Here is a 24068-nt window from a genome sequence, read left to right on the forward strand (position 1 = left end):
TCGGGGTACGTCGGCTTAAGACATCGATAAATTTCACCCAAAGTAGAGTGAAACCTTTCGACAGTTCCATTGCTAACGCTATGGTTTGGTGGGGTGAAATGTATTTGGACGTTCAGGTTTTCCAAAAGCGTTCTTATTTCAATCGAGCGTATGGCTGGCTCATTATCAGAGACGATTAAATTTGGAGTACCAATCAAGGTGAAATATTTTGTTAACCCGTTCCTTACATCGTTGATGTTTCGTGACTTGATTGGAATGACCGTCCCGAACCGTGAAAATTTGTCTATGAAAGAGAGAAATATGTTAGGTTTCTTTATAAAAATATCTACGTGTACTATTTCTAGAGGCTTTTTTGGATTAGGAGTTTTTCCAAGTTTGATCTTGTACGGGTGTCTTTCGTACTTACTTGAGTTGCAGACCCGACAGAGCCTTACATACTGTTGTATTTTACTTTTCATAGCTGGGAAGAAGTAACGAATTGCAATTTTTCTATTATTCTCCCATATACCACGGTGTCCATTCGAATGTGTTTGTTCGATAACCAAATTTTGTTCTTCTGGAGTTTTTAGATCAATTAGGAGTTTTTGAGATATACAAACCTTAAATGGTTTGCCACGACTGAAATAGTTTTTGTAAACTATTTGAAGTGAATTTATAACGCTTTCCGGACAAAATATGCAATTGGACCTCTTAACATCCATGTAGTTTTTGAACATTTTAATCAGATTGGGTACTCCGAAATTGATTTTTGTGATCGTACGTCTGAACATTCTAGGAAATACTTCCTCATAAGTTTCTCCCTCGTCTGCCCCTATTTGTAAAACAATTTGATTACTAAATTTATTCAGTGGGTGTTCTGTGCAAGGTATAAAGGCAGAATCATCCGTGTCAGCAGAATGTACCGTTTCGTCGTTTTCAGAAGAGTCATCTTCCGTGTCAGACGAAGAAGGTGCATCACTAGCGTCGTTGACGTTCATCTCCGTTTCTCGTACTCTTGACAGACCATCTGCCACGACATTTTGCCTACCTGGCCTATATTGTATTTCGAAGTCGAACTCTTCTAAATATAATCGCCAGTGAATGAGTCTGCTGTTGGTATCTTTTAGATTTAAACCATGTGTTAATGGTTTATGGTCAGTGTACAGCGTGAATTTCCGTCCGTAAAGGTACGGTCTAAAGTATTTGCACGCCCACACGATTGCCAACAACTCCTTCTCAATAGCGGAATAATTTTCTTCCGACTTATTGTGGGTTCGTGACGCGAAGGCAATTGGCTTGTCGCTGCCAATTTTGCCTTGTGACAGTACGGCACCTACGGCGTAATTTGATGCGTCTGTCGTTAAAACAAACGGTTTATCAAATTCCGGGTATTGGAGAATGTCACTCGATGTGAGAATGTTTCTGCATCGTTCAAATGCTTCGACGAACTCTTTATTATGAATGATTTTCTCACCCTTCCGTAGAGCTTGTGTTAAGGGTTTGGCTATTTTCGCAAAGTCTTTGATGAATTTGCGATAGTAACCAAGGATTCCGAGAAAGCCTCTCAATTGCTTTTCGTCAGTGGGAATGGGCCATTTCCGGATAGTTTCGATCTTATCTGGATTTGGTTGCACTCCGTCTCGGGTTACTATATGGCCGAGAAAAGCAACTTCCTTCTTAAGGAATTCGCTTTTATCGAGCTGAATTTTCATGTTATATTTTCGTAAAGTTTCAAAGATTTTCCTCAAATTATCGAGGTGTTCCTTTAAACTTGTAGAGAATACGATGATGTCATCCATATAGACTAGGCATCTGACACCAATGTGTTCTCTTAGAACATTATCCATGACGCGTTGGAACGTCGATGGAGCGTTTTTGAGGCCAAAAGGCATCCTCAGAAATTCGTAATGACCGTTTTCTACATTGAAAGCGGTTTTTGCGATATCGCGGCTGTCGACCTCTATTTGGTGGAAGCCTGATGCCAAGTCTAGGGTTGTAAAATACATACAACGTCCTAGCTTGTCAAGAATGTCCGTTATATTGGGAATGGGATAACGATCGTCGATCGTTTTCTCATTCAATTTACGGTAGTCAATGACTAACCGCCATTTCTTCTGTCCCGTTGCATCTAATTTTTTTGGGACAATCCACACAGGGGATGTCCATGGACTATTTGAAGGCCTTATTATGCCTTGGTCAAGCATTTTTGAAATCTGTCGTTGTACCTCTTCTCTATGAGAGAAGGGGTAGCGGTAAGATTTCACATGGATGGGGACATCGTCCTTAGTGTTGATTCTATGCTTGACAGCATTAGTGAATGTCAATTGTTGACCTTCCACATGGAAAATGTGTTCATAGTCAGCTATTAACTTCAGAAGATTGGTTTTTTCCTCACGATTGAGATGATCTAATCTGAGTTGGTCAAAAACTCGTGTTGTGGGATCCCTAAAATTTTCTACAGGTACTGGTTCATCTGTAGTAAAATTATTTATCTCTACTGTCAATGGATCCCTAATCACTACTTTTGCCTGCTCGTCGGAAACATTAGTTACTGTAACGAAAACACGGTTTTCAGTACAGCTGTATAAGCCTGCATGAATATTTATCTGAGGAGATAATGGAATGTCATTTTCGAAATAAAATTCTCCTTCAGTAACATCGGTAGGCAAGCTAATAACTTTAGTTTCATGACAGTTTAACCGGATAGTAGTAGAATTTGGGTATTTTCTATACATCTGAATGGTTCCATTTGGAAATTTCAACAAGTTATCAGCCGTTAAAATATCGGCTTTCGAAGAACGTAAAGTATTATAGCCGATGAGACCGTCAAAAAACTCATGAAAATCAAATACTAGGAACTCTTGTTTACTCGAGCCATGTATTTGATAGAAAGGATTGAATTCTACGAATTTGGTAGCGATATGGTCACCGTTAACATTTTTTATTTTTACTGGATGCGTGTCTCTACATCTATCCCAGTTGACGTGCTTAGGACTTATGTAGTTCCGATTTGCACCAGTATCTATTAAAAACTTTAATGGACCTTTGTTGGTATGGATTTTTACGTAGGGCAAGAAATTATTTACTTTTTCATCTTTGATTGCTCCGCAAGATGAAAATTTAGCTCATCTGGAGTATCTGACTGAGGGTCTGCCCTATTATGAGCATGCAAATTTGATCCTGCTTCATGCTGCATTTCTCCCGACACTTGATGTGGGTCATCGTATGCCCACGCAGGAGCATTATTCATATCTCCGTAGTTGTTGTTTGTAAAATATTCATTTTGTAAATAATAATCATCAGGCCAGTAAGCTTCGCTTGCTTCGTAGCCATCTGCGATTTCTTCCATCTGGAAGTTGGGCATGTGCATACGTTCTGACTGTGCTCTTCTAAACTGGGAAGGGCCTGGTCGGTTGTGGAAGTTCTGGTATGGCTTCTGCAGCTGAGACTGTTGTGGTGGTGGAGGTATTCTCGAGAAAGGGACCGTGTGGGGTTTTTGATTTTGGAATTTATTGAAGGTGGGCCTCGAGTACATCCCGGGTTTGTTGAAAAAACCAGGAGGTCGCATCTGATAAGATGTATGGTTTGGTGGTGTGTTTGGTGTGTTTGGTGGTTTAGAAGACGTGCTTATGTTTGTTACATTGCTTGGCAACGCTCTAGCTGAGCGTTGCAAATATGCTATATTGTCCTCCACAAGACAACGTCTGAGAGCATCTTTCAATGACGTTGGATTTTGGGACCTGATGTTTGATCCCAATGCGGGCGGTAACAGCCCGGCGAGGAAAACTTTCAGTCCTTGCTCTTGGTAGACTTTTCTTTTCGAATTTCTTATGATCGTATCGCTCTCATTAATCATTAATTGATTTACAAGGAGTGATACGATGTGCGTGATCCGTTCATAAAATTCTTGAACTGATCCCGTTTGTTTTGTGTGGAACAAGTCCATTGTGAGCGACACCTCGTCCCTCTTGTCGCTGTAATGGGTTATGAGATTATTTTTAATCTCATCCCACTCAATATCAGTACCGTACATTTCTAACACGGTATCTGCTTCTCCCACAATTTTCGCCCGTATGGATTGCATCCACACGTCAAAAGTAGGGGAATTTTTTACCTTCTCCATCAAAGGCATGATACGATCAACGGCTTTGATGAATTGGTTCAACTTTAAGGGGTTACCATCGAATGTGGTAAGATCCCTCAAACTAGAAGGGGTCTGTAGACTCCTTAGAGCTTCTTCCTCAGCCGAATAATTTCTGTGAGCGATGTTGCCATTGCTAGCGGTGTCGTCAGATAAATTCGTGCTGAGACGGCTCAATTGTGCAGAGATGCGGGCCATCTCTCGCTCAAGTGCGGCGATCGTCTCATCACGGTCCACCCTTTGAATGGGCTCAGTCGTGGTGGAACGAGAAAAGGGTCCCTCGCTTTGGCGAGCAAGCCGTTCCTCGATGTCCCGAGAAGAATCTGTTTTCTCATTGGCGAGAATAAATTGCTCCTCCTCAATGTACGGCATTTTGCTACGTGTGTTCATATTTTTTTTCTACCTTTCTTCTCACTGAAAAATCTTCACTAAACGGTTTAGTGTAAGTACGTAATTAACCACAATTTCACTTCTCTTAATTGCTATTATTAATAAGATTTTCACTTTCGCAAAAATGTTTGTCACTAGGCTTTTCACTAAATTTACTGTAAAAATTTCACTCAAAATTTTAATTGCTATAATAAGATTTTCAATATTTCTTCGCATTCAAATCACTTACCTTACTATTTTTTTTGATGTTGATTTGGGTTGATTCCCCGTTCACTTCACAAGGTCCGTTCACTTCACAAGATCCGAAGGAGTTTTCCGAATCGAGCTGCAACTTGGCGATATCCGTTCGCCAAGGGAAACTTTTCCGAACTCGGTCACTAAAACTCGCGGATCCTACCGAAACTGCGCCACTGAAGTTCTTCCTGACAAAGAAGATGTTTTTAAAAAGGGTTTACAAACAAGACTGACTTTATTTCTCTGTCTGAATTTAATGAAACCTACCTAACGCTCCATTATTCCTGTGTCAGCAAATTCCACGATCAGGTGGTAGTCGAAGTCCAAGTCTTCGATGTGCCCTGTCAGCTGGTTAGGTGCAAACGGTCCGTCACCGTCCGTCGTCGGCGGTGGCGCAAGTCGCACGAGTGCTTACGTCAGCACGCCCGTGTAGGTGATGGTCCCGGTCTCAGCTTGCAGGTTACATGTGGCGTCGGCGTCCGAGGGGATTTTTCTTTAACTCGTATATCGTGTTGAAGGCACGAATGATGCTTTACACAGCGTGATATAGATGAGAAGTTTCATGTGTACCGCTTTGACCTTTTCAAACTATTCTGTACGAATTAAAAAAAAAGTAATTTCTTCTGGAGATCCACCTAAAATTCCATCATTTAGGGTTTGTGTGCCATCAGTAATCTCATGCTCCCAATTTCATCCTATTCGAAAACAAGCGATTACGGCACCGATTTAATCCGTTCTTTTTGTTTTCATGCGTGCTCACTTCTAACAAAAAATACAAAAATAAGAAACAAAACAAACGGCGCTTCAATCCTTTGTTTTTCGTAGGATGAAAATGGGAGCCACATGCTTAAAAAGGGAACCAATACCCTATACTTTGTGGGTTTTGTTCGGGAATAGCTGCTTGTACTGCTCTATATATGTATACACTGGAACCTCTTTTTATGCACATGGCTGGGACTGCATTAATAAAAAATGTGCATAAATTTAAAAAGGCATAAAAAGATTATGCATACATTAAGTTTGGTCTTTAATAAAGGTATCTAGTTCGATAAAACAGATCTTGCTCCTGGGCATTTGAGGAGAGGCTCAGAAAGAAAAAGAAGCAAAACGAAAGTTCCCAGAGATGCCTAAAAGGGGGGCCCCAATGAGGCTTGGGATTTGAGGAGGCTTTTAAGGGCGTTCTGTCAAGATTTATTGGCGTTGGGATTACGGAGAGTTCAGGGGCATTTCAATAGTACTAAGGGGGTTTCAGCACGCTAAAACCGCTCAGCACTTAAGTGCATAATTTCCAGACTACACCAAAAATGTGTAACCCTTACACATTCACAAATTCAGCTCCTGCGTCCACAAAATCGTGAAATTCGTCAAATTCGTACGGCGATCTAGCTAGGTTTAATAGTGACCTTGCTAAACAAAAAATATCGACATTTCGTATCTAGAAGCGTGTACGAGCTCTTTTTGTCAATGTGTATCTGTAACACATTTTTGGTGTGGTCTGAAAATTATGCACGTATGAGTAGTACTGGAAAAACTTGTAATTAGAAGGCACGAAATGTTGCTAATTGACAAATTGAGAGATGAAATTTGTGAAAAAAATCGCGTTCTGGTGGGATTCGAACCCACGACTCCGTATTCGCTAGACCGGCGCTTTAACCAACTAAGCCACAGAACAGGTAATGGTTCTACGGAATAGAAAGCCAAACTGACTCCGAAGCCGCACCGTGAACACTCCTATTTCACAAACTCATCTCTCTTTTCGGCCAATCCACACCGTGCCGAGCTCTCGACGCATACTAATCAGACACCAGCAAAACAAACTGCCTGGTGGCTAGGTATGCGGAGTGCGAGAGTAAGTCTCGTCTTCATATAAATAATTCGCTCGCACTTGTCGTTAGTGGGCACAAACAGAAGTGTGTTGTGGATTGGCATCTAAGCCGAAAAGAGAGATGAGTTTGTGAAATAGGAGTGTTCACGGTGCGGCTTCAGAGTCAGTTTGGCTTTCTATTCCGTAGAACCATTACCTGTTCTGTGGCTTAGTTGGTTGAAGCGCCGGTCTAGCGAATACGGAGTCGTGGGTTCGAATCCCACCAGAACGCGATTTTTTTCACAAATTTCATCTCTCAATTTGTCAATTAGCAACATTTCGTGCCTTCTAATTACAAGTTTTTCCAGTATGTTTCAGACATACCAGCAAACCTGGTAATATGCCAGTAAAATGGGCAGTATGTATCATTGCACGTATGAGTAGGTCTTACACATTCTAGGTGCTGAGCGGTCTTAGCGTGAGGGACATTTCAAGGAGCTTTAAGGGCAACTCAAGGGATTTCAGCAGCCTTTTACAAGCGTTGCAAGGGTTTGAGGGGCATGTCAAGGTATTTCAGAGTCATTGAATAGATTTCAGGTTGTTTCAGGAACATTTTGAGGGCGTTCCTAGATGTTTTAAGGGCGTTTGATAGCATTTCATCAAAGAATAAAACAGAAAGAATGCCCTCTCTTGCCTTTTTCTATGTAAACGTCAAGCGACAAGTCAAGTGGCGCTCTCTAAGCGTATCAAGGTGGAAGTTCTCTGTAACAGTGTTCGTGATTTGTCATAAGAGAAGGTGGTGTGCGTATGTTCTGGTATCCGCATACAATCAGTAACGCACACTACCGCATGAAGGTTGAACTTTCATCCGCAGACAGCGCTGCGATGGTGTCCCCTAGAGCATCAGAGGAGTGGGCATTCTTGATATTCTTATTCTTTGATTTCATGTGTGTTTCAGGGGGATTCTGGACTCTATTGAAGACGTCCAAAGGGGTTTCAGAGGCATTTCAAATTGAATATGATGATTTCAAGGACGTTTCAATGGGATTACGGAGGTTTCAGGGGCGTTTCGAGGCACTTTAGGTCAGGGTCGTATAAGGGGCTTTCAAGACCACCTTTAAATCAAACGATATTTCAGGGATATTTAAAAAAAATATTGTGATGGGGTCTCTAAAAATCCTCTGAAACTTCATGAAACGCCTCCACGATCCCCCTGAAACCCCCTCTGATCCCATGTAACCGGAGCGGGAATAATTAATCATAAATTTAATCATGATTAGTGATTAATGATTAAGATTAATCAAAATCATTAATCATAATCACAAAAAAATCTCATTTAATCATTAATCATTAATCTTAATCACACTGTTTTTGCAATCTAATCATTAATCAGTAATTATAATCATAAGAAAAAATATTAATCAATCATTCATCATTCATCACCAAAAATGATTCATCATATAAAATATATGATCCAATTTAAATTGGTTCAAATGCTGTTCTATAAAATATAATTTATGATTCTTTTTTTTTCAAAAATCTCCCGGACAGAGTTAACTTTTACTTTTGAAACTTCAAAAACATGTTGTACAAAGAATATATATTTTAATCACATCCAGTTTTTTGTGATTGATTAATCATGATTAATCATGATTTTCATTCAATGAGCCATTTTTAATCATTAATCATAATCAATAATCACAGATAAAACCAATTTTAATCATTAATCATAATCTTTAACCCTCTAATACCCAAATTTTTGATTTTGATCTAAATATCATTTTTCGTCATCTAAAATCGATTTAAACATGTTGTGGAAGATGATTCTTTTTAATTCTCGATTTCGTGAATTTCAGTTTTTGATTTTTCTAATTTTTATTTTTGAACATCCCCACACTTTTATATTTTTCCTGGAAGCCAATTTAGAGAACGGATTTTTTGAGATGAAAACATTTTGAGATTTTATGATTATTGTTGAAATATTATTATTTTCAATTTTTTTCACAGACAATTTTATTTTCCGTGTAATTTTAAGGAAAATAATTTTAGATTTTATTCGATTCCCTTAAACTATTAAACAAGGATAGAATGATTTGGGAAAAATTTAAAATATGTTAATTGTAGCGATTCAATACAAAATAAACAATGACTTCTAAAAGGTGACTATAACATCCATTTTTCATTAATTTTTAAACAATGTAAATACGCTTTAAAATACACCAGAAACCATTTTGAGATATACAGAATAGTCCTAAATATCAGTCAAAAATATAAAAAAATTGATTTTCCACGAAACAAAAATTACAAAAATACTCAAACTATACCCCGTCTAAAGGCGGGATTGGGTATTAGAGGGTTAATCATCCTAAAAATCAAACTAATCATTAATCATAATCAATAATCATTAAAATTGGAATTTTAATCATCAATGATTAATCATGATAATTTTTTTTGTTAATCACGAACGCTCAACGCATCTGAGACGGTCCAAAATACCTGAAAGCTCCACAGTAACGCTTCCGTAATGCCTCTGAATCGCCGAAAATGCTCTGATACTTCCCAAAATGCCTATAAAATTTCCCTTTAACCCCCTGGATCCCCATGTAACGCATCGGAGACCCTCCCATATCCCCGAAAAAGCCTGCGTATCGCCTCTGATTCCCGCTGAAAATGTTCTGAAACTTCCTGAAATGTCTCTGGAATCCCCTTGGACCCTAAGTAACGCTCCTGAGATTTTCCGAAACCCCCAAAAACGCCTCCGCAACGCCTCAAACCAACCTAAAATGCTCTGAGACTTCCTGAAATGCCACCGAAACCCCCTTAAAACCCACTCGATTGCCATGTAACGCACGTAGGACCTACGAACACCTCCGTAAACGTACCTGTAGCGCCTACAAAACCCGACAAAAGTCCCCTGAAACTCTCTGCAATGCCTTTGAAACCCCCCTCAGACCCCCGAAAACCCCCCTGAGATCTCCTGGTACTCCGTTGTAACCTCTTGGGAACCCTTATAACGCCTTTGTAGCCTTCCTCTCATTGGCGTATCTAGGATTTTTTCCTAGGGGGTGCCTAGGGGGTGCCAGTTGCAGTGGATTCCAATTTGTTCATTTTTTGTTTTGCGCGTAATGTGAAGTTTAGAAATTTAATACTGTTTGCTGTGCGTTAATTGATAATGATGATGATGATGATGATGATTGTGTACCCACCATCAGCGCAATGATTACCTATGGCTGCAGAGTAAGGTGGCCCACACTTATATGTAAAACAAAAATTTCGAAAAATGCCAAGTCTTACCTCCTAAATCAGTTGTTTTTGACTCCCAGAAGTTACGTTCAAAATTTGAGCAAAATCGGTTGAGCCTAAGGGGGCGCTCAAAACGCTTGAAGTTTGTATGGGAAAACTTGGCCAAATGTATGCAGAAATTTTAGGTTTACGAATTTTGCCGCTAGGTGGCGCTGTAAGCGTTCAATAATCAAACCCTTTGGTATTATTGTAGGTGACTATATGCCAAAGAACTTTGTCGAAGACCGCAAAGTGATCCGACGGCTGTGAAAAAAGTTATATCCTTGGCAAAGTGAGGCAAAGTATTGAGATTTCATTATTGATATTATTCCTTTACATGTATTTGAAAAACAACAATAAAGTTTATCCTCACTTTACCAAGGGTATAACTCTTTTCACAGATGTTGGATCACCTTGCGGTCTTCAGCAAAGTTGTTTGGCATATAGTCACCTACAATAATACCAAAGGGTTTGATTATTGAACGCTTACAGCGCCACCCAGCGGCAAAATTCGAAAACTTTAAATTTCTGCATACATTTGGTCAAGTTTTCCCATACAAACTTCAAGCGTTTTGAGCGCCCCCTTAGGCTCAATCGATTTTGCTCAAATTTTGAACGTAGCTTCTGGGAGTCCAAAACAACTGATTTAGGAGGTAAGACTTGGCATTTTTCGAAATTTTTGTTTTTCATATAAGTGTGGGCCACCCTACTGCAGAGTCATACCGGAAGGGAATGATCTACCTGATGGTTTGTTATAGCAGGGTAAGCTAAATTAACTGGAGACCTTCGGAAGACATCACGGTGGTTGTTATTTCGTGAACTGTTTGCTGTGTGTTAATTATTCACAATATAGATTATAATACATGAACATCGACTCACACAAAGTGCAAATTTTCGGTAATACCAATCCGTGTGGTCAATTATGATTTTGAAATAGCTCAACGTACATAAGTACAGATGGGTAAATTATTGGTTGAATTGGGAAAAAAATCCACAGCTCAGGTGAGATTTGAACTCACGACCCTTATTCGCAAGACGAGTGCTTTACCAACTAAGCTACCGAGCCAATTAATGACCCGGCATTTTAGTTGTCGTAAGATAATTCAAATCTCATCGGTCTACACTCGACTCTTACACAGCAATTGTGAGTATGGTTCTTAAAAACTACAACATTTTTGCAAAGCACAAATTGAACTCAATTATTTTGAGTCGCGTTCTTAAGTTTCACAAATATATATCTGGTAAATGGAATGCTGTATAAAGCTGAAATTTTGACTTTTGTGAAACTAACTTGGTTATTATTTGGTCAAAGCTTCAAACAACCTTTCGTTTTCAAAATGTATGTTTTGAGATGTTCCGAAACTCGACTCCGTATAATCAAAACCGGCATCTACGTATAATACAAGAACATTGTGTTTTTGACAAAACAGTTTTTCGGAAATTCCTCAGGGAATGTTTACGGAAATTTATTTAGACTTTTTTTTTGCAATTTATTTGCTTATTTAGTTTCCTTTTGGAAGTTTCTCAGCAATTCCTTTGGAATTGGCAAATTTCTTCGGCAATTTTTTCAAGCATTTCTTCGGTAATGTGTTTGGAATTTGTAACAAATACCTTCCGACACATCCTATAAAAATTTCATCGGTAATTACTTTGAAAACTTTTTTAGAAATTTTTTAAGTAGTTTTTTTGTCATTTCTTTTAACTTCATAGATTTTTTTTCGGGACTTCTCAACCCCAATCGTTTTAGTAGCCTCTAATGCATTTTTAAATAGTGCCAGCAATTATTTTGATATGTGTTTTTTATATTCCAATAACTCTTCCATCAATTATTACTTTTAGATCTTCTTCGATAATTTCTTCAGAAATTTCATTGAAAGAAATTTTTGGAAAGAGTTTTAGAATTCTTTCGGGCATTCCTTCTGAATTTGCCTGCGATGTCTCCAACAGTTTCCATAAGAATTTCACTGGCATGATCTTTGGAAAATCAATAACAAACGTGGGATTTAGGAAACTCCTCAAACAATTATTTTGGGAATTCCTTCTGGAACTTTTTGGGCTTATTCTTTGAGAATTACTTCGAAAATTTCTTTGCGATTACTTGCGGAAATGTTTATGGAAATTTCTTCGGCAATTTCTTTGGAACAAATCTCGCCAATTTATTTTGGGATTGGATTTAGCCAATTTCTTTGGAAAGCTTTCATAATTCCTTTACATTTTTTTTTCGGCAATTTTTTTAGTATTTCTTTTGGAAAATATTTTGAAAACTTCTATGGTAATTTTGATAGAAATTTATCTGGCAATTCCGACTTTTTTCAGGAAGTTTTTCGGGAATTTCTCCTGATTTTCTTTGAAAATACCCTCAAGAATCCCCTTCAAATTGATTTGGCAATTCCATTTTCAAGTTTATTTTGCTATTCCTTTGGAAATCGTAATTCTTTTGTAAATTTTTTGAGCAAGTCCAATGAGAATTTCTGAATTTCCAAAGGAATAGCCACAGAAACAGTCGAAATAAATTTATCAAACAATAGTCTGAGATATTTGCAAATTAATGACCTAAGCAATTTCCAGAGGAATTTCCAAAAAAGTCTGCTATGAAATTTTCGAAGAAGATTTTAAAGAATTACTTAAGGGTCTTCCAAACAAATTGCCAAAAAAAGCGCTGAACACCTAGGTAATTCGCAAAGAGATCGCCGAAAAATTTATGAATGGAACAGCCAAAGGAATTCCCAAAGAAATTGCCGACAAAATTTATGAATAAATTGCCGAGGCAACTTTTGGAAGGAATAAATATTACAAAAGGATTCACAATAAAATTGCCAAAGAAATTTTCAAAGGAACTGTAGAAGTAATGGCTGTACCAATGCAACTTAATTGCAGAGGAAAAACTTGAAAATAAAAATTTATTTCAGATCAAATTTCCAAAGAAATTGCAAATTTAATTCCAATGGAACAATGTACCGCAGAAAGTTCTAAAAAATCAAAAATGCTGAAGGAATCATCAAAGAAAAGCCCCTGTGTCACACACTCAATATTGACCAAAGACAAGCTTCATTCAAAGTAAATCGCTAAAATTAGAAACGCGTTCTAATAAAACCAATTATGCGACTTTTAATCTTTTAGGCTTATACTAGGATAAATTGCCTAAAGAAGTCACAAAAAATCATTCTGGATCTACCACGAATTGAACCTGTGACTATCACGCCAAGGACCTGGGGTCGAATCTCACTCCTGACATATTATATAAAAAATGTGAGTTTTTCCTTCGAAAGGGAAATAAAAACGTGTTTCTTGAGATGAATTAGCCCCGCGCTAAAATTTTCATTGTTAAAGATAATCAAAATAAGGCTCCAATAATAAATACTTGACAAAAATGAAAAAATGGCATTCAGATAAATAGCAAATCCGGCTTTGGCCAGGGTGTTCAACCCTTATCAGTTGTAGCATTACTTGATTCTTGATAATAGAAAGATTAGTCGGTACTCAAATTGTTTTAAGTTGATCACTCAGGCCACTAACAGAACCAAGAAACTGATACACACATTTTCTATAGAATAATTTTATTTAGAGGGTTCTCAATAAAATAAACAGCTAGGATAAAATTGGCACCGTTTTGGTGCTTTATTTACAAAATATAAGTCAGTTGATTGTTCTTATCAATCCAAAACCTAACACAGGTAATGAAGTAGTTCCGTGATAATCTACTACCGTTTCATTCAAATTCGCCAATAATAAATATTTGAATTATCTTGTGAAGTTTTCAATTCTAGGTGAATGTCAAGGAAAAATTCTAGGGGGTGCCAAATATATTCTAGGGGGTGCCAGGCACCCCTGGAACCCCCCCTAGCTACGCCGATGCTTCCTTTGTTCTCCTCCATAAACACCCCTAGCAACCGTTTCAATGGTTCCCGTCATTATTAAATAATCCTTTATACAACATTGGCTCTGAGTAGCTTTCCCTCTTTTTATGAAGGGCATTAAAATAGTACATAAATTAAAAGTGTTCTGGAAATATGCAAGACTTTCTTGTTCTATTTGTAACGTTTTGACGTTTTTATTCTATTTAAGTAAAATAAAGTTTTGAATTTGGTTAAATTAAATTATTATTTTATTTGAATATTTCGATTTTGATTTTAATGTTCGTTTTTATATAATTTATAATTAGATTCATGATCATTTTAGTGAATTTGTAGCTTTTGACGTTTTTATCTTTTCAAGTAAAATCCAATTGGAGTTCATTTGACTTTGAATTTGAACATTTGAGAATATCGTTCGTGTATGGTTTGTGTCCTGACTAAAATATGTAACGTGTATATGGGAAACGTAGCTAATAGGATATTTTGATGGCGCGGAATATTCTTCGCGGCCATCTGAAATTGGTTGGCGCAATTTTGGATAATACTTGACTATTTGAATAGCTTTAATGTTTCAAAAGAGGCAGAGTTTCTTGCACGAAGCGCAACTTCTACTCTGCCATTTCGCTACTGATTCGGCTGGAGAGCAGAAGTGCGCGGATTAAAAGTTTAATATTCAGTTCCGTTTAGTCAAGTTGAATTTGAACGTTTTGTTAGTTTTGTTGTAACAATAAGGTAATAAGTTTAGTGAGTGATTTTATGTAAAGTTGTGTTAAACGTTTTGCGTTTTTTTTTACTCTTTTGCTATAGTAGTGGACTGAGGTCCGTTTAAACCGTGATTTCTGCAAATTAAGTGTATTTCGTCGTATTTTACGGAAAAAGGTAATTGTTAAGTTTAAATTGAAGTAAAATAATTGTATTAATGTGATTTCGTGTTGGACGTGTAGCGCCCAGCGCTTTTTCCGTACGGCTGGATCTTTTCGTGTTATTTTGACGGTCTTCATCGCCGAGTTGTGGTCCCGTTGGCGGTGTGAATCGCTCTCTCATCCGTTGAAGTATTTGACCCGTGTGCCCGTCAAGGCCCGCCTCTCGAAGGTAGCTAAACAGAGGGTTGTGCAGTCGCTAGAGCATCAGTGTAGCGAATTCTCCCTTCGGTCGCCAATCGCCGAAGGTAAGGTCCCATCCGTTATTGCCCGAGGACTGGAGTACGAGAGTCGGTTCGTTTCCGCGTGTCGCCAAATGCACGCCGCGAACTAGGTCCAAATCCGGGAAGTAGAAGTCGTGCCATTCCCCGCTCGGCCATAGTTGGAATATAAGTACGCGAAGCCGGGTCGCTGGGCTCTGTTGCGCTCCTATCGACCGGAAAGGACCATCCCGGGAACTCTCGTTAACGTCAAATCGGAAGCTTCCGTCCAGCCGCCACACCCTCTGCACCGTTCTTCGGCCATATACACACGGGTCCAGTAAGCCGTCGCCATCATCGAGGACTGCCTGCCGCCATCGAGAAACATCGCACCGACTAGTAAAACCTGCGCAGGTACGTCTTTTTTGTTCATGGCCATGAAACATTTCCGTTCCGTACATTTTTGTAAAACGCCCAACCCGAATGAATGTCAAATTGAGTTTTAATAATGAATTTTAGAAGTTTGATTTGAATTATTTGTTTTAATTACGTTTAACGATATCTATTTAAATAAAATTACTCACTTGCTTTTCCTATGTTGCGTTGTGTTTGGTTTGCGTTATTTTATTCAGTTTTCCCCAAGATTCAGTAGTGTTTGATAGAGTTTAGGATTGGGTTTCGTTGATTCGCGAGCCGTTCAACTTTCCTCTGAGATACTAGTCTCTTACAAAAGTCGGGCAAACCTAACACGACCGGTGGTCTCTCTTCGAGAGTGGCGCAAAAGCCACCGTGCTTTGATAAGCTCTTTTGAGAAAGTTGGCGAACGGTTACATATTCCTCTTTAAGTTTCTCTTCTCGGGCTAGTGTTATAGAATTATCCATCAATTCCTTCCGAGTTTCATCAACTAATTCTTCAAGACAATGGTACAAGCATTCAATCTGAATTCCTTTGAACGCTTCTTTTGGAAAACCTCTAGGAGATCCTTTTAGAATACGTTCAGGAATTCCATAAGAGATTTCTCGGGGAGTTTTTTTTCCCAGAGATTTCTTGAGGATTGGAGGAATCTTGGGAGAAAATTTTTGAGGATTTTCTTCCGAGATTCCTCCAAGAGCTGCTTCTGAGATTCACCCAGGAACTGCTCCCGAACTTCCCGCAGGAGTTTCTTCCGGAGTTCACATCGAGATTTTTGCTAAAAATTCCAGGAGCAAACCGGAAGAAAATCTTAAAGTAATCTCGAAAGGAACTCCTAGAGGAATAAAAAAAAGGAAAAAGAATCTTCTTTGGAGCTCATGAATCAATCGAAGCAGATACCTGAAAAGAAGTTTTAGATATATCAAATTCCTAAAGAATCATAGAAGAAATTTCTTTAGGTAAGGAGTTCTTGAGGAAAAGAATACCTGAAGGAATTTCCGGGGGAATCTTGAAAAAATTCTAAAAGGAACTCATGCAGAAGCCCCAGCTGGAATTTCTGGCAGAATACCTGAAGGAATCCGTGGAAGAAAATTTGGATCCCAGAGGAATCCGGAAGAAATTCTAAGAGCAATCTCTGCAGAAATTCTTGGTTGAATCCCGGGAGGAATACTTGCAGGAATCCCGAAATCGGGAGGACTTCCTGGGGAATCCAATGAGGAATGCTTGGAGGAATCCTGGAAGGAACTACTTGTGGGAATTTAGCTTATGGTTCTCGATGAGAATCGCCCTGCGCAGCGACCCGATGCACTGCAGCACGTCCGACGTGGGCAAACGCTGACCGAAGAAAGAGGCAGAGCCGTGGCCTGCCATTGAGCTGTCCAAAAAATGTCTCACGAAACCCAATGCAAGCCTATCCATATACGTGAGAACAAAAGATGTTCAAAGTTCTTACAGATAGATTAACACGGGAAATCTGAACACAAACCACTACCACACAGGAATTTGGATTGGTCAATGATCTCATCAGCAGCTGTCAGTCGACAGCGTAGACGTTACCCCGGGTGCGGCAATGTGGGTGCGTTATCAATTGTCCGTTAATATTTCGAGGGACAAGACTCTGTAGACACTGAGAGATGATCATTGTCAGACATATACCACACACTACTGGAGAGATCTTAAGAGGGGTATTACATGGGAAATTCAGGGAGCATTTCGTGGAGAAATACCGAGATGAACTCTTGGAGGAATCCCGGAAGAAATTTCTAGGTTGAAATTCCAGTGGGAACCTAGGAAGGGAATCGTGGACGTGCATAAATTACGTCACGCTTTGAGGGGCGGAGAGGGGACCCATGCACAACTTTCAGAAATTTTATACAAAAATGTAGGGTATCGGGATGCTTCGTTGGCATAGTCCCCTCGTTCGGCCTATCTTAACGTAAATCAAAAACTCAAAGAAACACGCATAACTGGAAATCGGAAAAGCTTTGCGCCAAACAACTGTAACGTTTCGTCTCAATTTTAGGACTTTGGAGCATTAAAATTTATAGAAAATGTCAGTTTGTTAAACTTTTGTAGACGCCATGATTCTTCGGCTTAGTGGGTAGTCTATACACATGACCATAAATGGCATGATTCTGGAACATTTCGAATTGACTTTTGAATAACTGAACATTTGATGCGACGGTCAAAGACGCTATTTTGAACTTGTGTATTTATTTTCAACGAATAATAACTATTTTACAAATTGTATGTGGGCCGAATATTGAGGACATTTTTTTCACTATGTACCCAAATCTTGGCCCATCCGTAAAGCGACGTCAAAAACACCGATGAAAAGACGTCAACAGCATTTCTTGCGTAAGAACCAGAAAGAACAAACAGAAAGAAAGATTTTATGTGCGGTGAGTGTAAAAATATAACACAATAATAGGGTTGCGTTGTTTTCGTTACTAAATTAAAAAAGAACTTTAGTTTAAGTGCTTTATTTATAGTTTTTTTGAAAATTTTGCTCCGAAAATGTAATTTAAAAGTAAGATTGGTGAACAAACAGAGATATTACATCAGCAGAAATATTGAAAAAATGAGATAATAAGTAGTTCTAGTACATCGAAAGCAATAGGCCAACGTTGTATCCACTAATAGGCCAATTTTTGTACCATAGACCAACGCTGCATACCATCGCATCGAATCTTTTCAACTTTATAAAGTAAATTCTTGAATATTTACGTAAGTTTACTTCCAATTGGTGAAACATGTATATAGGGTCAACATATTATTTCTAGTGCAATTAATTCATGAGTTATGAACAAAATTGTCAAGGCGGCTTGCAAATTAGGCCAAGGAATGGTACATATACCCTATAAGGATTATAAAATAGACCATATTGCATGACATAATTTATAAACGAGCTCTTTTAGCAGGAATCCCGGATAAAAATTTTGAAGGAACCCTGAAAAAAAATCCTGGAATACTTAAAATAACTTAAATAAATCTCTGAACAAAATAAGGAGAACTTTGGAAGAAGAGAATGTGCAATCTTCAGAATTCTTAGATAAATCTTAGAAATCTTGGAAGTATTCAAGAATGAACTTGTGGAGAAATGCCATAAAGAATTCTAGTGGAGTTCCTGTAGCAATACCGAAGGATTCCTGCGGAAATTACAGATATCCTGGAGGAATCCGAGATGGAACTCCCCGAGGAATCCAAGAAAAAAATCCTACAGACAATTCCTTGAGGAGTTCTCGAGGGAACTTCCGGAAGAATCCTGGAAGGAATTCTAGAGAAACCACGGAAGAAAGATCTGGCTCAAGAAATTACCGGAGAAATGACATTCACAGGAAAATTCTGGACTGAACTACTGGAACTGGAAAATGCCGGAGAATAACCTTACAAAGTTGGTACTCGTTATCGGTACGAATGATACAAAAAGACATTAAGCGCAGGGTATGTAGAAACATGTGGACCGTACTACTATCGGTACAGTAGACGTTCGGTCGGTGCAAACGGTTTAACTGCAATGCTTTTTAACTGCAAGTCCGGTAAGTGCAACAATTTTGCAGTTATCGCACCGCCATCCGTCAAAATGGTGCGCCATGTTAGCCCAAATGAACAGTCGGATGAAATTCACGTTCATTTTACGTCAGTTGATGGTTTGTTGACACTGTCAGGCGTTGCAGTTATCGGATTTTCGTTCGCTAAGTGAAACGTAAACATGTTGCAGTTATCGAACGTCTACTGTAGGTCCTTTCTTCCAACCGCCACTACACCCGCCTGTGGTCACCATATCCGTCACCGGTTTGTCAACATACAAACGACATGGCTAACTAAGCCCGCGGGGGGTTCTCACGTTTCCTATGAAAACGTACGCGTGCCGTCTTTTGAATAGAGAATGAAACTGAAACCAACAAGTCAAGCACATGGAGGCAAAAAAAAGCTCCCATTCGACCATATTTACTATGAGGCAAGGGCAACCGTCTGCTCCCCTGCGATCCGATATGGTAATGAGTTCATCAACGTTTCCAACCCCACACACCCACATGAATACGGAATGGACGCCGACGACGACGATGACGACGACGGACCATTCAATGGTGCGGAATGAACGAGACGAGTCCCGATGCCTGCGGGTGCGGGCCCGCCGGGTGGATGTCAACTTTGACGGCGCGACGGCAGACCCAGCTACCCCATCGACACAAAAGGATTCATGTGTGACTTTTACAGAATTGAAAAGAGGCGTGAATTCGCCGCGGGGGTTAATCACGGTGCATGATAAGGTGGCGGTGCTCGACGGGTGTTTGGAGCAGAGCAGAGTTGGTGACATGGATGAGGTGCTTTGAAGATGGAAAAGAAGAATGAGCATATAGCCCCATGAATAAAACCGGTACTTAGATCTCATTAAACAATTTGAAGCAACAGGAAGTCGGCCTTTTTTCTGAATTAAGAAACCGTTGAGTAGGGTTACGTAGAAGCAGTGCCTGGTAGTTTTAGCACGCCGCTTTCGGTTGCCGCTCTGTATATTCAACCACCCACGCTTTGGACCGTTGCGAATCACCGGAAGAATCACAGTTCTATATATCTTTCAGGTCGGAGCACAAAAAAGTGAAATCTTCATACAAATGGCTCAACTTTGGCTCTCCAGAACTCTTAGATTTCCTAATAAAACAACAATTATTTTTTCCTCATGTGAAAGAACTACTCTTTATCTTTCGATTTCTAGCTTTGACTATCAAGATAAACCGGAAATAAAAAATATGCGACAGATAAAACTTTTTCATGTTTTACGGTTTTTGTCCGCTTTTTGCTTACATTGTTGTGGTAAATCTCACAGGGAACGTAAACAAAAGTTTGTTTGACTAAACTCTGTCTCAACCCTCAATCAAATACTTCATCTCATCGTTGTCTTAGTCAAGACAATCATATATGTCTCCTTCTTTAAAAAGCAAAAACTTATTAATGATATTTAATGAAACTGAACATATATTAGGGTGCGTCATCGGAACCGTTTTCTCAGATCAAAGCTTTTTGGTTCCATTTCGGGTCCTGAGTATCTGTGCAAAATATGAGCACGTACGGCTGTGTCTACACTTTGCACATTGCAATTGAAATTTGTATGGGATTTTATATGGGAAAACATATTTTTTTGCATTTTTATCATAAGTTGAAAAAGTTTGTCTGAATCTTTTTAACTGATAATGTAAAAACATAGCCTAGGGTGTCCTGAAAAACTTTGTCGAAGACCACAAAGCGATCCGATGCTTGTGAAAAAGTTATATTTAACAAACCGCATGCATGTGAATAAGTTTTAACACGTAAAGGAATAACAATAGCAACAAAATCATGCTGTTTCGGCAAGCAATACCAACGCTATAACTTTGTTCATAAGCATCATATCACTTTGTGGTCTTCGACACAGTATTTCAGGACATCTTAGGCTATGTTTTTACATTATCGGTTACATGGCTTTAGACAAAATTGAGCTTCTCATGAGAGAAATGCAAAAAAGTTTGTTCTTCCATGTAAAATCCCATACAAACTTCAAACGTGATGCGCAAACTTATAAATATTATATTATAAATATTATTATTATTATTATTATATTATATATTATAAATATTATTATATTAAATATCATTATTTGACCACATGGATTGGTATACCGAAAACTTTACCCCCTTAAGTCAAAAACTTATTGCTTCGCCCTTTCCTTACTTACCTTACCGATCAGGCTAAGGCCGGGGTGACCTCTGCTGTACATAAGAGCCGTCTACATTCCACTCGGTCTATGGCTGTTTGTCTCCAGTTCCGCACTCTGCGTAAGGTCCGCAGATCGTCCTCCACTTGGTTGACCCACCTAGCTCGCTGTGCTCCACGTCTTCTTGTACCGGTCGGATGACACTCGAGAATCATTTAAGTCGGGTTGCTATCCGACATCCAGATAACGTGACCCGTCCACCGTAGACTCCCGATTTCCGCGGTGTGGACGATGGTTGGTTCTCTCAACAGATGATGCAGCTCGTGGTTCATTCGCCTTCTCCAAGTCTCGTCTTCCATCTGCAGTCTGCCGTGGATGGTACGCAACACCTTCCGTTCGAAAACTTCTTTGGTCCTTTGCACGTAGAGTCCATGTTTCGTGCCCGTAGAGGACGACCGGTCTAATCAGCGTTTTGTAGATGGTTAACTTCGTGTTACGGCGAATTTTATTCGATCGTAGAGTTCTGCGGAGTCCAAAGTAAGCACGATTTCTTGTCATAATGCGCTTTTGAATTTCTCTGCTGGTGTCGTTGTCGGCGGTCACCAGTGAGCCCAAGTACACGAATTCTTCAACCGCCTCGATTTCATCACTGTCTATATAAATTTGGGGTTGCGGGCGCGGTGATTCCTCCCTGGTGCCCTTTGCCATCATGTACTTTGTCTTCGACACATTAATGACTAATCCGATTCGCCTGGCTTCACTCTTTAGTCGGATGTACGATTCCGCCATCGTCTCAAATTTACGGACTATAATATCAATATCATCAGCGAAACCAAGTTAAGGACTTCGTGAAAATCGTTCCACTCGTGTTTATCCTCGCTCTCCTAATTACACCTTCCAACGCAATGTTGAACAGCAAGCACGAAAGACCGTAACCCTCTGCGAGATTCGAAGGAACTCGATCCATGGTCGCCTTGATCAACCGTATCAGTTTATCCGGGAATCCGTATTCGTGCATAATCTGCCATAGCTGTTCTCGATCGATTGTATCATACGCCGATTTGAAATCGATGAACAAGTGATGTGTGGGCACGTTGTATTCGCGGCATTTCTGCAACACTTGGTGGATGGCAAACATCTGTTCACGCGTTCACCCATGAATTCGCGCTTTGCTAGTCCTTTGTTATCACCGAGAGTCAATCTGCTAAGGATTAAAATAAAGTAGATGCATACTCTGCATACTAAACATACGATTTCCATCAATTTAGCGCCACGATCAGCCTAATTAGTATCCCTGGAAAACCATGTTATGGCATCATGCCATCGTTAATTTCCTTCCACTGGATCGTATTTTGATTTTAAATCAATAAACATATGGAGAAGTTCGCAGTTGATAGTATAACTCTAGGATTATCCCATTATCTCATCAGCCTTCTCGACAATTATTCGAGGAATTCATCGAAAAGTATTCCTCAAGGACTGCACAGCTAATTTGAATTCATATGAATATTTCCTTTCTGAAATTCACTTCACACACTTCATGAGAATGTCAAACAACATCATATTCAGCTGCCTAATTGAGTGCTTGCAAAGTCTCTATGGAACACCGCAGCGAGAAGTCGATACCTCATTTTTCTTAGAAACTACTTTGCTGCTCAAACATGACTAAGGAGTTCTTTTATACCACATTTCATATAAAACCTGTGTGATAGACTTCATTTATGGAAAACTCGCCAGCATGAAAAGAATATCGCAATGAAAAACATTCATCGACCTCTTCCAAGAATCGCATCTCACACTCAAGAGGTGTCAATGCGGGGGAATGCGAACCATCACAGCAGCGACAAAGTGCGAAATTCCGGCAAAAATTTCCGGCGAATTTTATTTTCGATTCCTCCGTTATTCGTCATTATTATTGCTAACCTCGCTGTTGCTCCGTTATTGCGGTGGGTGGAATTCAACTGGCTCCTCACAGAGACGACCGAAAGATGATGGCGGTTAAGGTGAAACGGGACGCCGTGTTATTTTTCCTATCTTGCCTCTCTTTCTAACAATTTGCCTCGCGATTTTGAAGATGGTAATCTCGAATTCTATCGCATTGAAGATACTGAAAAACAATCAGCATATGCACTGCAAGTGAGCATACACAATGATAAGTTTTTGTTGCAAAATATGAAGTAGAATCTGAGATTACGATCTTAGTAACAACAGAGCAATGGCGGATATTTCCCCGACCGTCCCGTTCGCCCTTAAAAGAAGCGCGTACGTAGGTGAGTATTTGGCATTGTGTTCGCGCAATTCAGTTGATAAAAACATTCCATTTGCTGTCATTTCTTTTCGTTCCGTTGTGCTTCCTGCTGCGTTGATGGCTGGATGACACACCTTCACATTGCTGCTGGTACTCGTGGCGTGTGGGACGGGAAAAAATCGAAAAAAAAAAATGGAACTTGGATTGGAACGCAACCGGTGAACATCCGAATAATTGATTCGATGGGACGTGAGTGTCATTAATGAAAGCGCTCATTAGGTGCGGTGCATTTTCCTTAAAGTGAAGCCACAAGGGAAAACAACTGTAAAGTTCAATTATGCTTTTGGTGTATTCTAAGGAATAATTTTGTGACTGGTAATTCCTGAGAAAACCGTACCGTTGATACTTTCCTTACCTACATACATAAATATATTTATTTGATCAACATCTGTACGCTAAAATACACGATTTACGACTGCCGATCTCCATCTTTGGTCACTTCTAATGCTGACCAGATCACGTTCGAGTTGAAAATTCGGATTATGGTGTGTCGAATGATCTGGTTATTTTACATACATTTCTTAAACTCACAAAAGCAGCCCCCAACTATGTCGATGTTGGTGCCGCCATAGTCCACCATTTGGCTACCAAGATATTGGAAGCTGTGGTGGATAAAGTGAGTACAATAAAAACTATAAAAAATGAGCCAATCACTTCTCTCCGTGCATATTCTTGGCGAGCTTTCCTTTTGACGTTTGTGCTACCGAAAGCTCACACTCGACGTCCTTCAGTGGAAGCGTATGATTGCGTTGGTGCAAACGAGAATGGAAAGCTGCACACATGCGCGTATGCCATGCATTGTCATGAACGGTGGATGGAAGAATGGAAAAGGAGGCATTAAATTGGCGCGCG

General features: G+C 39.5%; 1 non-coding gene across 1 annotated transcript; it reads right to left on the reverse strand.

Annotated features, from left to right (window-relative positions):
- Nucleotides 1-10824: 10824 nt before the first annotated feature.
- On the reverse strand, nucleotides 10825-10896 carry Trnaa-ugc (transfer RNA alanine (anticodon UGC)). Its single transcript has one exon. It is a non-coding gene; the product is annotated as a tRNA-Ala (tRNA).
- Between the last annotated feature and the right edge of the window lie 13172 nt (nucleotides 10897-24068).

Source organism: Aedes albopictus, chromosome 2, assembly GCF_035046485.1.
Source record: "Aedes albopictus strain Foshan chromosome 2, AalbF5, whole genome shotgun sequence".
NCBI lineage: Eukaryota > Metazoa > Arthropoda > Insecta > Diptera > Culicidae > Aedes > Aedes albopictus.